This window comes from Taeniopygia guttata, chromosome 1, assembly GCF_048771995.1.
Source record: "Taeniopygia guttata chromosome 1, bTaeGut7.mat, whole genome shotgun sequence".
Taxonomy (NCBI): domain Eukaryota; kingdom Metazoa; phylum Chordata; class Aves; order Passeriformes; family Estrildidae; genus Taeniopygia; species Taeniopygia guttata.
This window is the reverse complement of record NC_133024.1, coordinates 63,965,354-63,978,289: the sequence shown is the minus strand read 5'-3', so window position 1 is coordinate 63,978,289 and position 12,936 is coordinate 63,965,354. Positions and strand designations below refer to the sequence as shown.

At 38.6% G+C, this 12,936-nt stretch overlaps 1 long non-coding RNA gene across 4 annotated transcripts in view; it reads left to right on the top strand.

The window, feature by feature from the left end:
• Window positions 1–1,165: 1,165 nt before the first annotated feature.
• LOC140684266 (uncharacterized) overlaps window positions 1,166–12,936 on the top strand; it is a 101,963-nt gene continuing 90,192 nt past the window's right edge. For all 4 annotated transcript variants that reach the window (XR_012056274.1, XR_012056270.1, XR_012056273.1 and 1 more), the window contains exon 1: window positions 1,166–1,281. This is a non-coding gene — a long non-coding RNA (uncharacterized lncRNA). The remainder of the gene's footprint in view (window positions 1,282–12,936) is intronic.

The following is a 12,936-nucleotide window of genomic DNA, read 5'->3' as shown; positions in this document are numbered from 1 at the left end:
TGTAGTAACACTGCCTTCAATTAATGCTATAAATCACTTGGTCCTTATGCTGATTTTCCTTTGGCCTTGTGGTGTTGACCCTCCTGCAGTCTGGAATGAATGCTGCTATGAAGCACAGCTTGTTTCTGGGAAAACCATGCTGGCACTGTAGCTTGAGCTCCTCTGGAGGATACAACCTATTCATGTGCAGAGAGGCCTAGTGCTTCACTTGCTGGAAAACTTCAGTACTCTCTGGAGTGTTAGTAGCTTAAGTTACAAGTGACTGCATCTTTCAGGCTTCCAGCCTCTTATTCCACTAGGATATAAGAATTTGACATTTTGATTTTTTGTTTAATGAAAGCATTTTCTTACCTATAGCTCAATTGTTCTGATATTTAAAAAAGAAAATAAAATATATATGTTGGAAACCGGAGATCTTGACTATATAGGAACATTGTTTTCCATCCAACAGTGTGACGCCAAGCAATTAGAAAGAAGAGTAGCATTGACCTTCACACTGTTACAGTGAGCAAAACATGACCAAATATTAAACATAAATTGTGCCCATAATCTTTGTTTCAGATACCAATTTGAACAACTTTCACTATTAGAGGTGCTTACAGCTGAGTCTTGTGCTCAGTCTAGGGTAAAGGGATAGATTATTTGTACATGTGGTTTGCAAATGGGCTTGGGTTTGGGTCCATTTCCTCAAGATGGACATAGCCTTTTGCTTATTCTGGCAGTTCTGGCATACTGCTGCTCTGCGGTGTGCTTTGCTGCCCATCGGATTTCGAGAAGCTCTTCTGGGTGGCCGCACAGCTCAGTTCTCTCTGAGCAGGGCTGCAGACACTGCTCTGCTCAGTGCTCCCCTCTGAGATCTTAGAGAAGTGGGCTGAGCTCTTGCAGCTGGACTTGCACTCTTGCAGCTTGAGGGGACTGAACTCATAGCAAGTGGTACAGCTTTGTGTTGTGGACCCCTCACTGGAGGGGGTCAGCTGGCAGCAAGAGAAACCCTTGGAAGCACGAGGTCTTCAGGAGCCACGGGGACGGGTGTGGCGCAATGAGTAACGGTATGTAATGCATGTGCAAGTGGCCGCTGGAAAATACCTGAGAACACTAGAGATAACAGCAGGAACTCTGTATTTATCTCTGAGCTGGAAAGAATTGCTCATTCAGTTCACTATGCAGTCCTAGCACAGCCAACATCTGAGAAAGATATATATGCAAGGTCAGACAGATAGCTAACCTGCCTTTCAGAAAGTACTTCCTCCTCCTTGCTGTTTCATTAGTTTGTGAGCTAAGGTAAGAATAATATATATCTTTAACCTTTTCAGAAAGAGCTTTGGATGTTCTTATTATCTGTATGAATGTCTAATTCTGCTTTTATTGCTGGCCAGTGCTTGAATGCATCACACAGCAATGACTCACACGGCGTAATGGTATGTCATGAAAAAAAGCACCTCTGTAAAACATACTTATTTTCTCTTTCACTACTTGTGGCTTTTCTTCTTATGTTTATGGAAGACTTGTTTGCATGAGACTTCTTTCAAAACTTATCTCTCAGAAAGAGACCAGTTTCTCACGAAGGTCCAGAGTCTCATTCTACGGCCATGCAGTTCAGAAACACCTGATGTTACATGAGAAATGGCACACAGTCTACAAAAGCATGCATTGTGGATTTCTGTTACAGCTGCAGAAAGAAGAAAAATAAATACAGGGAGTTGCAACAAATGCCTTTAAATAATGCATGTTCTGTTGATTTGGGAAGATCTTTGATTTTTTTTTTTCATTTTTGCTGAGTTTTTAGGCTAAGAGAAAGGGTTTTTTAACATTTGTAATGCAGACAAAGCTGTAGCAGGCTTTGAACCTGCCAGAGTTTTTGAAAGTAGCTGGGAAGCTGACACTCCTTTTCAGTAACTACTGGGCATTGCTCATGTGGCTCAGGTAATCCATGTTAACTGGTCTTGCCTCTGACCTCTTGAACTCCATGGAGGTGTGTGAGAGTGTGTTAACTAAGAAAACTCACAAGAAATGTCACAAGAAAAGTGCATTAACCAGGAAAACTCACAAGAACAGTTGAGCAAGACAGTGGATTCTATTTTTCATCAGAGAAGTGTCTTTTCTCTGTTTTTTTTTTTTTTTTTTTCCATACAAAATATTTCTCTCATTTTTTGAGGCAGATTGCATTCTTAAAATTCCTCAGAAATCCTTTCAAATTATTCTGCTTCTGCCTGGTAGGAGTCATCTTCACAGGAGCTTCAGCTTTGTTGGCTGGCAAATATGCTGGTACACACAAAGGAGCCTACTCAAGTTTCCTTGAACTCAACAGAAAGTTTCTTCATTTACAGCAGGTTCTGGACATGATTAGTTTTGGCTGTCAGACTTTTCAGAAGGGAAGAAAATTCATTAATAAGTTTTTCAAGAGTTTGTTAAAATGTTATATTAAGACTAATTTAGTTTGCAGCAGGCTGTAAATGAAAAGTGAAAATGCCTGAGGTAAGGTCACAAAAGGGCTCACAAGTCTAACACTTGGAAGTAGTGGGTTATATTGACAGCTACAGTTCCTAGCAGATTAAATACTATGGAAAACTGGGAAACTGTTTCAAAAATTTTATGTGCTATTTTGAATTTCTCTTGTTAATTTATTATAGAATTAATATACTTCAGGGAAACTTATCTGATTTAGACCAGCTGGGGATGGGGTCTACTGTATGCTGTTATGGAGAAGCAATAATGCATTTGAGGATGTTTGGCAAAAGTTTTCAAGTTATTCTTCTTGCATGTGTGAGCAAATGTTTGTGTCTGAAGAAAGTAAGCAAGTTATCTTCATCCATGGCACTTATTTATTTTATGTGTATTTAATAACTATGTATTTAATGCATGATGTTCACCACATATAATCCCAAAAACAATGTGAAGGATTTATATTGAACTTAAAAGCAAACTGGAGGTTTTTCTGCTTCCAGTGCCTTTGAATAATTTTTACGTGTTTTCTGTCTGCACAAATGCGATTGACTGAAGGATACAATTATGCTGGAACACTGTGAAATGAGAAAAAAAAATGGCACACCAATAATGTCAAAATTGAGAACGTTTACATAGCAGTTGAATGAGTGTGAATGTAGTTCATGGAGTTTAAGCTAAAGGCTGGATGGGTTTTCTGTTAAAAGAGTTTGAAGGGCAGACTGGCAATATGGTGCATTTCTTCCTCATGCTTTACTAGTGGAAACCATTATGAATTTGTATGGAACCATAATTTAAGCCACACGATTTCAAATCATTCTAATACTTAAATTTTGTCTTCATGAAGTATATAATCTATCATTTCTTCTCTCAGTATTACACTATATTGGAGTGTTAATACTTGCTCCAATACTGTTAAAATACAGACAAGTTCCTGAATGTAGTAGGATATTTCTTTTCTATCCTCCAACAGTCTTCTCTTTCCATGCCTCAGGAGCCCTAACTCTGCAATTTTCTTTCTGTACATTTCATCTCTTCCAGTGAGCATTGATTCCTACCACAATATCCTCCCAAATTCATTCCTATCACATTATCCTCCCAAATTCTTTCCCTTCATTGTATGTTCTTCACTGCTGAATGTGAATGCCACTATTGCACCTCAGCTATTCAACAAGCTGGCATACCAGGTGGATAGAAGAAGGAGTTGCTGGGAAAGGGATGGGCTTGTGCTACAAGCTGAATATAGGACTGCAATAATCTGTTGATTTAGACAGAGCAAGGAACATCATTTCTGTGCATCGCACAAAACCCCCATTTTTTACTGTGCTATGACAAACTCAATATAAAAACCAAGAAGTCACAAAAATGGCTTGAATGGGTCTCAAGGATGCAGCAGCCAAAGGCATTTAAAAAGGAAAGAATTTGCAGACAGTTGAATTTAAGGTGTGAATGAGTGAGTTGCCTAATAATGAGCTTTATGTAAATATCAAAAATTTTAAGATAAACTAAATGCCTTTATTTGTATATCCTTGCTTCTTGTTTAAAATAATAACAATACTCCTGGTAACAGTGAAATAATTTAACTCCACTATATGAAATGTAATGTTGTTTATGATTTATTCTTCTGGCTGCCTTGTGTGGACAGCTTTGCCTAAATTCTGTAGAGCTGAAGGCAGTGGATAGTGGCATGAAGCCATGGAACATTAGTTAATGTAGCAAAACAGAAATGCAGGAATTATTGTAAGCACTGAAAATCTTGGAGAAAAAGGAAAGTAGCTGAAGAGAAAAGCTGAAATAGCCACTATAATAACTAGATAAGCCTAATGTGAGATAATGTGTGGATTGGCCTGGTCAACAGCAGGAAGGGGAGATCTCTAAGTTTGGCCACACACACAACTGTGATTTGCACCACGTGATTATGTGTACATGAAGGGATTTCTCGAAGAGCTGGTAAGTTGAAACTGATTGTGCGAGTCCTCCTGGCACAGATCACCTGATCAGTCATGAAAATACCAGGGAAAGACCTCCTCTATTTTGCCTAGTCGCACATCTTTTTATTGGTATTTCAAAATTAATCAACAATAGAGGGCTCTCATAATTATCTGTCCCTGATGTTTCCTGAAATGTCCCTCCCTCTTTTAGATTTTGTCTCTTGTCAAAACTATTACTATCTATTTTTGCCTACCACAGGAAGAAGTGTGGTTCCATCACCTTTATCCCCTGGTATTATTTAAAAACGGGCTGCCTCTGAAAACATCTGGCTGTGTTTTAGCACACTGTTTATCAAACTTGCATGCTATTAGGCAAATAGAGAATTATGAGTAAGCCATACCAAAAAATGAGCAAAATAATCATGGACATAGAGCAAAAAAAGAAACAAGTAAAAATGTATTTCATCAGAATCTCATAATTTTTCCTTGAAGAGTCATTATGTAGAAGTATGTTTGGCTTTATATGTATGCCCTTGTGCTCAATATAGGTTTGATCTGGGGGAAGAAGAGCAGGGAGAATGGACAACACAGGCCTTCTTCCACCTCTGCTGCTCTGATGATCTCAGTTTCAGTGATTGAGTAATTCCTAATTTGTACAGACAGCAGATGTAGGCTCTGAGGTTCTCTGGTTTATCAGTTTCCAAGAACTGGCTTAAGAAACCTTTTTTAAAAGTTCAAAGAGCAATGTTTTGAAACGATCTCTGAGATACATTGTATTCTAAAGGCAATAATTTCCATGTCCTTTGAGGTTTGGTCCTCAGTTCTGATTCATTCTGGATGAATTACAGTGTAAGAAGGCAAAAAAAAAAAAAAAAAAAAAAAAAAAGGAAGGTGTTAGCATTTAATCTACTCCTCTTTAAAAAAGGGGTTTCAAAGTGATCAAAGTTTCTTTTCATGCTCTACTGCAGATCACTTAAAAGATAATCCTCCCTTGTTTTTGACTCTGTCTATGATTATGGATGCATTATGGACATTCATACTTCAAATGCTGCTGTCATTGAAAGTTCTGATGTGAACACAATATGGGCTTGTAGGTGTTTACATACTTTCAGAGCCGTGCAGGATCTGTCTTGCTTCTTGGTTATGACAGCTGGTTCCAATTTTTGAAGTGTGTTCACTGTTTCCAATGAACAGTACATCGCATTAACTAGGTACATCATGTCTCCAGATAGCTGAGGACCTGCCAGACTGTGAGATACATTCATTGCTCAGACCTTCTATCATGGGTGGTCATTTTTCATTAGTTGCTCTGAAATTTGATGAAAATAGATGAAGCTGTAGCCATAGGTGAATTTTGGTCATTTTTGAGGAGACTTGACTTTGCTTTTAATTGACATTTTCTTTTTAAATTGCAGATTTTATTAAATGAAGGCATGATGGATGTACAGATTATAAAACATTTGATAGTGAAAAGTCTATCCAGTCTTTGCTTCAAGGGTTGTTTTTTTTTTTTTTTTTTTTTTTTTTGTTTGTTTGGTTTAGTTTCTTTCTCTGTCATGTACATTCACATCCTGTTGAAGACTATTCCTGCTGTCCACTGAAGCATGTCAGACCTGTAATTAAAATGTGCTCTCTGCAGTTTCCTTAGGCTTAAATCAGACCTAGAGCTAGATGCAGCTTCTCTGCAGCATCCTTCCAGTTAGAGCACAAACAGCACGTGTCATTGCTGGACACCGAGCAGAGGCGAACAGAGCAGAGCACACACCCACACTCATCTCTTGGATGACCTTGCAGCTCTTGGTGGGGGAATGTATCCAAATTTCTTATCACCACATGGAGAGCTGGAGGGAGAACAAGAAGAGGAGCATCTGTTTCTCTCCTCTTAGAGCACTGGCTCTAGGGTTAGGGGCATAGCTAGAGAGCTTGAGAGCTTATTAGCACTTCCAAATGTTTAATTTCCAAGTCTTATAGCTAATGGCTCATGCATATCCCATCCTTTGCTTCTTATGGACAAAGATAGGCTTGAATAAATGCTCTGCAATTATCTGTGAAATGGGAAGAGGGGAAAGAAGTATCTAGAGAAAACTTGTTATCCCAATTAATGTGTCATTAGACTGACTACTAGCTTTAATACTGCCCTAGGGATGAAAATTTATTGCTTCCTATAATTTACTGATCCTACCATCATTTACTGATCCAAAACCAGTAAACATAGGCCTCCTCACCTAGAGAAGTAATAGCTCTATCTTTGCTGTCTCCTTTCCTTGAAAGAAGGTGGAAAGTGCAAATATCACCATGTGTAGTGGTTAATTTAGCCTCCAATTTTATAAAAAATTTAGAATTACAGAACACTGAGGAGAACTATTTTAACCCCTCCTAAATCATCAAGTGTGCAGCTCTCTGGCACAGGGCATGTCCTTTATTGGTTCCTTATTGTGAGCTTTCAACAGCTTTTATATTCAAATTAGTTTTCTTAACAAGTTTCAGAGTCCTCTCAAGTTGTTCCCTTTTCAGTCAAGCACTCAGGTGGAATGACTTTGTTCCTATTTCTTTATCAGAATCTCAAGACAACACAAATTTTATTTTAAATCTTAGGTGTTCCTCACACAGCCCTATTTTTTGCTACTTCACTGCATTCAAATACTATAGAGATGTGTTAATTGACATTTTTTCTGGTGAGAAGCCTAACTTTTCTTAAAAGAATTTGGTTGACTGTCTTGTACAATATACTTTCTTTAATTCACAATCAGAAGAAAAATAGAATGTATTTGTGGTGATGACTTATTTGATGTATGAATTTCCACGTTACAGTTTTGTCTGGTGAAAATAGGTATGCTTTTGATGCATTTATTTCACAGAGCAGTCACATCACTCTCATATCTTACACGCCACTTCAGATCCTCATCTGAACAATGTTGCTCTCAGTCAATGGTTTCCAATCCACAGAATGTGGGCAATGAGCCCAACATTACTCATGGTACATTTGTTCCTCTAAATTTTTATTTCTTTAACATAGCGTGAGATCAGAGTGGCATGTGTCCTCTGAAAGCAGCACACTCTTAGTCATACTTTTATATACCTCTCACAGTTTAAATATACTTTCCTATCTACTCTGGAATATTGATTATATTTTCCAGAGAAACCTTTTGACTGCTCAGATACAGTCTAAAGAAAGAGTATACCTTAAAGGGTGTTCTGCACAAAAAATCACTGTATTTTTATGGGTACCTCCTGTCACCTCTTTGATTCATCAGGCATGAAAAAAATTCCTATAAAGAAAAAAAAAATCAAGTATTAAAACATTTATTGCTTCAGTTGAAAACACTTTGAAAGAAAAGTCTTTACATATATATATATATATATATGGTCTTTATTATCTGATAGATTTTATAAATTTATTTCCTACAGTGATCATGGGTGAATATAAACCCTATGGCATCATTTGCTTGGCTGTGATTTCTGGGAAAATTATCTTATTTAACTCTCCTTATAGTACATGCTTTTTCTCTTGTATATCTATATATCTATCGATATCATCTATATCTATACCTACATCTCTCTATAGCTATCCATATATCTATCAGCTGTGACTTTTTTTAGCACTAGGAAAGAAAGATTTTCCACTTTTTTCTTGTGTTTCTGCTGTCATCCTTGTCCATGATACTCTCATCATGATGACATTGTCAAGTTCTTGCAATCAGTATAATCAGTAATTATTCCTTCTGTTTTCACAGAATCTGCTATTTGTCACAGCATGCAGGGTTTTTTTTGACTGTGTTGTTTTTTATCTGAACTCTAATTCTGAGCTCAGTGTATTTTTCTGTCTCAAGTCACTTTCCTTTTAGCATGCTTGGTTATTTGTCATGTACCCATAAACTAGTCCACCGTAAACCACCTTTCATTAGCAATGGAGGAGATTGAGAGGGGACCTCATCAATGTCCATAAGAATTTGAAGGGAGGAAGGCAAGAGGATGGAGCCAGACTCTTCTTGGTGGTGCCAAGCAAGAGGCAATGGGCAGAAACTGATGCACAGGAAATTTCACCTGAACATGAGGAAGAACTTCTTTACTGTGTGGGTGACCATGCACTGGAACAGATTGTCCAGAGAGGGTGTGGAGTCTTCTTTACTGGAGATATTCAAGAACTGTCTGGATACAATCCTGTCCCAAGCTAGGATGGCCCTGCTTGAGCAGGGAGGTTGCACCAGATACCCAACTGTGGTCTCTTCCAACCTGACACATTCTGTGATTCTGTGGTTCTATGTCTTCCTTAGATTAGCATCTCTAATTTGCTGCCTGGTTGTCAGGTAGTGATTTTCCCAGTTATTATTTGCACAGATGGCAAGTTTCCAGACTGGGCAGTGAGATGTGTTCAGTATTCATTTTTAGTGAGAGAATTTATTTTTTTTAGTTTTACCTCTAGAGCCATAGGCCAGTTCCAAATGCATGGGAGCCTGGCAGAGTCTGGATAAAGTCAGGTGTGCCTTCTGACTGTCTCTCTGACCCCATGACACAGCAACATCCAAGTGCCACATCAGTGCAGTTCAACTGCCTTTAGCTGGGCCACCTTAGAGGTACAGTTTCCCCAGATACACCAGGAGAACAGCAAACACAATGTGTTTCTGGTTGTGTGACTAGAAACAGATTTTTTTCCATAGTCCAATTTAGTCTTTTTTGACTGTTTCAAGTACTTACTAGCAATAGGTATGTGAAGTCTTTCTGGAACTGACTCTGATGAAGCTTGACTCTTCCTTCCTCCTGACCTCCTTTTGACTTTTTCAGCTATGATGAATGAGTCAGGGACTGAAGGTGGTGATCCAGGCGCAGCTTTTTCTTGTGTTGCTGCCAGAGAATATTTTCATAAGGATAACCAAACAGACCATCCTTTAGGAGTTTCCTTCTTGCTCTCATTTTCATTTCTTTAATTATGTTCAAATATTACAACACAAAAGATTGCCATATGTCAGAGCTTGCTTTGTTGCTTGTCAGCATTCAGGCAACAGATTATGATAAATTATAGAGAAATAAGCCACTTTCTTAGAAAGCTAGAATAGATCTGCTGTGTGCTATTGTGTCTTGATGTAAACTGTCTGTTACACACCTCCTAAAGGATTCAGAATATTAATGCTCTAAAATAGCTCTACCCTGAAATAAAGTTGTGATTATATCCTGTTGGCTACAAAGTGGGGCAAAAAAGTTCTCAGAGCTTTCCCTCAGCTGATGGAAATAAAGAGTTACCAAAAACAGAGAGAGAGAAAAAAAGTGTTTCTTTGGGTCATGTGCTCATCATCAAAAGGGGAAGGAGACAGAAACTCCAAAGAAAGCCTTGCAGGTTTTGTAATCATCTTCCTGACCCTTTAACTAGAGGCACTTGACATCTGCTGGGATAGATGGTTATAAAACCATGGAAAAAATAGTGAAAAAAAAATTTTAAATTGTCCTATTTTGTTCCCAGCACAACTTTCTGACATTGTGGCATGCTCTGTACAACCTCCAGTAGCACTTGAAAGAATGTCAAAGCAAATAAAGCTTTATGATTTCAGCTAAACCCCAGATTTTTGAATGAAAAACTGAGAATTCGGGGATTATTTCCATCTGCACCTGCTGAAGCTTTTGGCATGATGCTGAGGTGGGCAGAAAGAGGTGACATTTTCTTGAGCTGCCACAACCTAAACCTGTTCAGCTGAGCTTCTTGAGTCCCTAGGCTCCTCTCTCTTCTCTGCATTCATAGTTCATGATGTAGTTAGATCTGAACTTCACCCTACTTCTCCCTGTTCCTCCTCTCCCATAGGACAGTGGGACAGAGCCAGAAGTGATGCTGAAATTATGAAAGGTGGAAGTTTTTCATACATGGATAAGGAGAAATGAACTAGGAAAGAGTCTTTTCTTTATTAACTTTATTAAAAAAACCTATTTAAAATTATACTTTACAGAGTCTGAGTACTTTCTTACCAGGATAATAGTGGCCCAGCACTCCTGGTGTAAGAACAGTGCCCCTTAGGATCAAAAAAATGACACATTTTTAAAACAATGGACTGTGTCTGAGGAATAAAGATTAATCCAAATTTTGTCTTCCCTTTCATAGAAAACATTTTGGTTTGATTCAGACAGAGAACTGCAACACAGAGTCCTTAATCTATTATAATCAGCAAGGTTAAACATTTTTGATCAATGGACTCGCCTTTGCTATAAAGTTCAGAGAATGTAGATCAGTTCCTGATATGGAAAAAAACCCCGAGTCTGAGCACCGTTTGCGTGGCTCATTTCTGTGCCTCCTTAGTTGCTTGAAAACATAGCTGTAAGTCCCAGTTTCTCTCCCACTGGCATCCTCTGCTCACAAAGGGCACTCAGCAGTTTTATGTTAATGCTGACTTCCAGAGCATTTATACTTAAATAACAAAATTACTGGGAGAGTTAGGGGAGGAAATTCAGCAGCTTGTTTCCACAGCTGTGATTCAAAACCTCAAAGACATTCATGTCCAATGAATGAGGCTGCCGCAGACCAGCACTCTTTTCGTATCCTGTCTGCTTTCTATCACCTCATTAGTTTTATTGGTTTTTTAGTCAGAGGTCAGCTGTGTCCCTCTCCCATTTGTACACCTATGGAGGGAAACGCTTGGTGAATTTTCCCAACAGTATGAGATTTCATCTTGTGTTATGCAAGTTGTGTAACTCTTTCAAAAGTCTCAGTTTTACTCTACTTATTTTATTTCTCTCTTTGTCAGGAGTATTTCTCTGTGGGCAGCTACTGGATACTTTTCTTTATAAATCTGATCCCATCTAATAGGTGGGCTGTTTTTTCTCTTTTGAAGTATCTGCAACTGGTATATTGCTGCTCTGTATGGCTGCATTATGTTGTATTACAATAAGCTAGGGAAATGGGCCTGAAAAAGATGTGCTCTTATCTGTAAATAGTATTTAGGGATACATTTGTTTTAAGCACATGACTATTGCCATCAAAGTTGTCTGTGTGTGTAAGTGCTTTATTAGGTCCTTGTAGCAATAGTACAATTTATTTGATAGGGCAAGTGAGTACTAATGAAAAATTGAGCTGAGTTCTTAATATTTACCATACCCTAAAGGCTGAAAATAAGTTCTCATTTTTGGAAACTTCCAAGGAGATATTTGGTAAATTATTAATATTTTTGGAAGCTGGAAGTCAGTTTTAATATTGGTGACAAGTGGGAGTGATACCTTTGATAGTTCTTCCAGATTTGTAATGCTATGAGTAATCTCCACTTCCACAGACTGAGATTTCCTTAGAAATTTCAGTTGCTCAGAGGATGTTTTCTTTTGACCTATTAGTTCTGTGGAAACAGCATTTTTTGTCTGTTAACTTGGAAAGTTTTATGATAGAGAGCACTAAGTAGCAGATATCTGCTTACTGCTCCTTGTTTAGTGGTTGTTTGCATAAACCCACAAGTAAACAGAATGCATGTGCCGTGCATAATGAGTAAAGGCAGCAGTTGTGACAGAATCTATTTTAATATTTAGGAATATCAGCAATAGTGGAGAGGATCAATTGTGAGATACCTCTTACCTATCTTGAGGCATGTGAACCCACTTTTTCATAACCTGCTCTGCATTTTTCCCCATAACATCTTACAAGAGGGCTGGCTATTATAAGTAGGGATTTCTGAGAGTGGTGTTTATGCCTTCTTGTTTTCAGGTATGAAATATAGAAAGCAAGTGATGTCTCAGCATGCTGTGGGAAAGCAGGCTGGAGATGCGTGGGGCAGGGTTATCCTCCTGACCAAGCCCGGCAGATATTTCAAGGTCAAGTTGTGCAACCAGAGGATGCTGAAGTTTCAGAAAGCTCACAGTGCCAGGGGTCAGCCAGGAAAGAGTTGTCAGAGCACAACGCTTTCTGTTCCTGGATTCTGTTCTGGGATGAGGAGGGAAGATTAGATGCTGTGGCCTCACTAGCTGCCAGCCAGGTCATGGCAGTGACAAGGCAGGCTTCTGGGTCCCAGTGTGAAACAGTGTTCAGGAACACTGGTGAGGAACTACACCTTCAGTGTATGGTTCTATTGAATCATAAATACAGAAAAATCCATACAAAGGTTCGCTGAGGTTGTGTGCATGGAGGGCGTGAAGGATAACCTGACTACAGTTTCCACCCTTTAAGAATGTGCACAAATTTCTGGCTGCAGAGCTGCCTCCTGTGGAAGGGAAGACAATGCCACCTGCACTCCTGTAAGTCTGCTGCTACACTGTGTGCATGCTGCAGCTCACCTGCACATGTCAGGTATAACCCACTTGTCCTGCAAATCACCTAGTGCTGGATGCCCTGGAGACACAGCATGAGTGTGGTCAGGGTACTGGCATCTCTATTCCTGTCCTGTGTGGAGATCCCTGGGAAAAGGGATATTATTATCATTATTATTATTAATACTACAAAACAATATTTTAATATTTATTATATATAATTATATTATATATAATAATAGTAGTATAAAATCATTGCTTCATTGAGGGAGGCAATTTCTCATGACAGTTGTTGATTTGAAATTATTTGATGGGGATTGCCTCTTGGTGATATTTCTGAGGATGAAAAAGATTC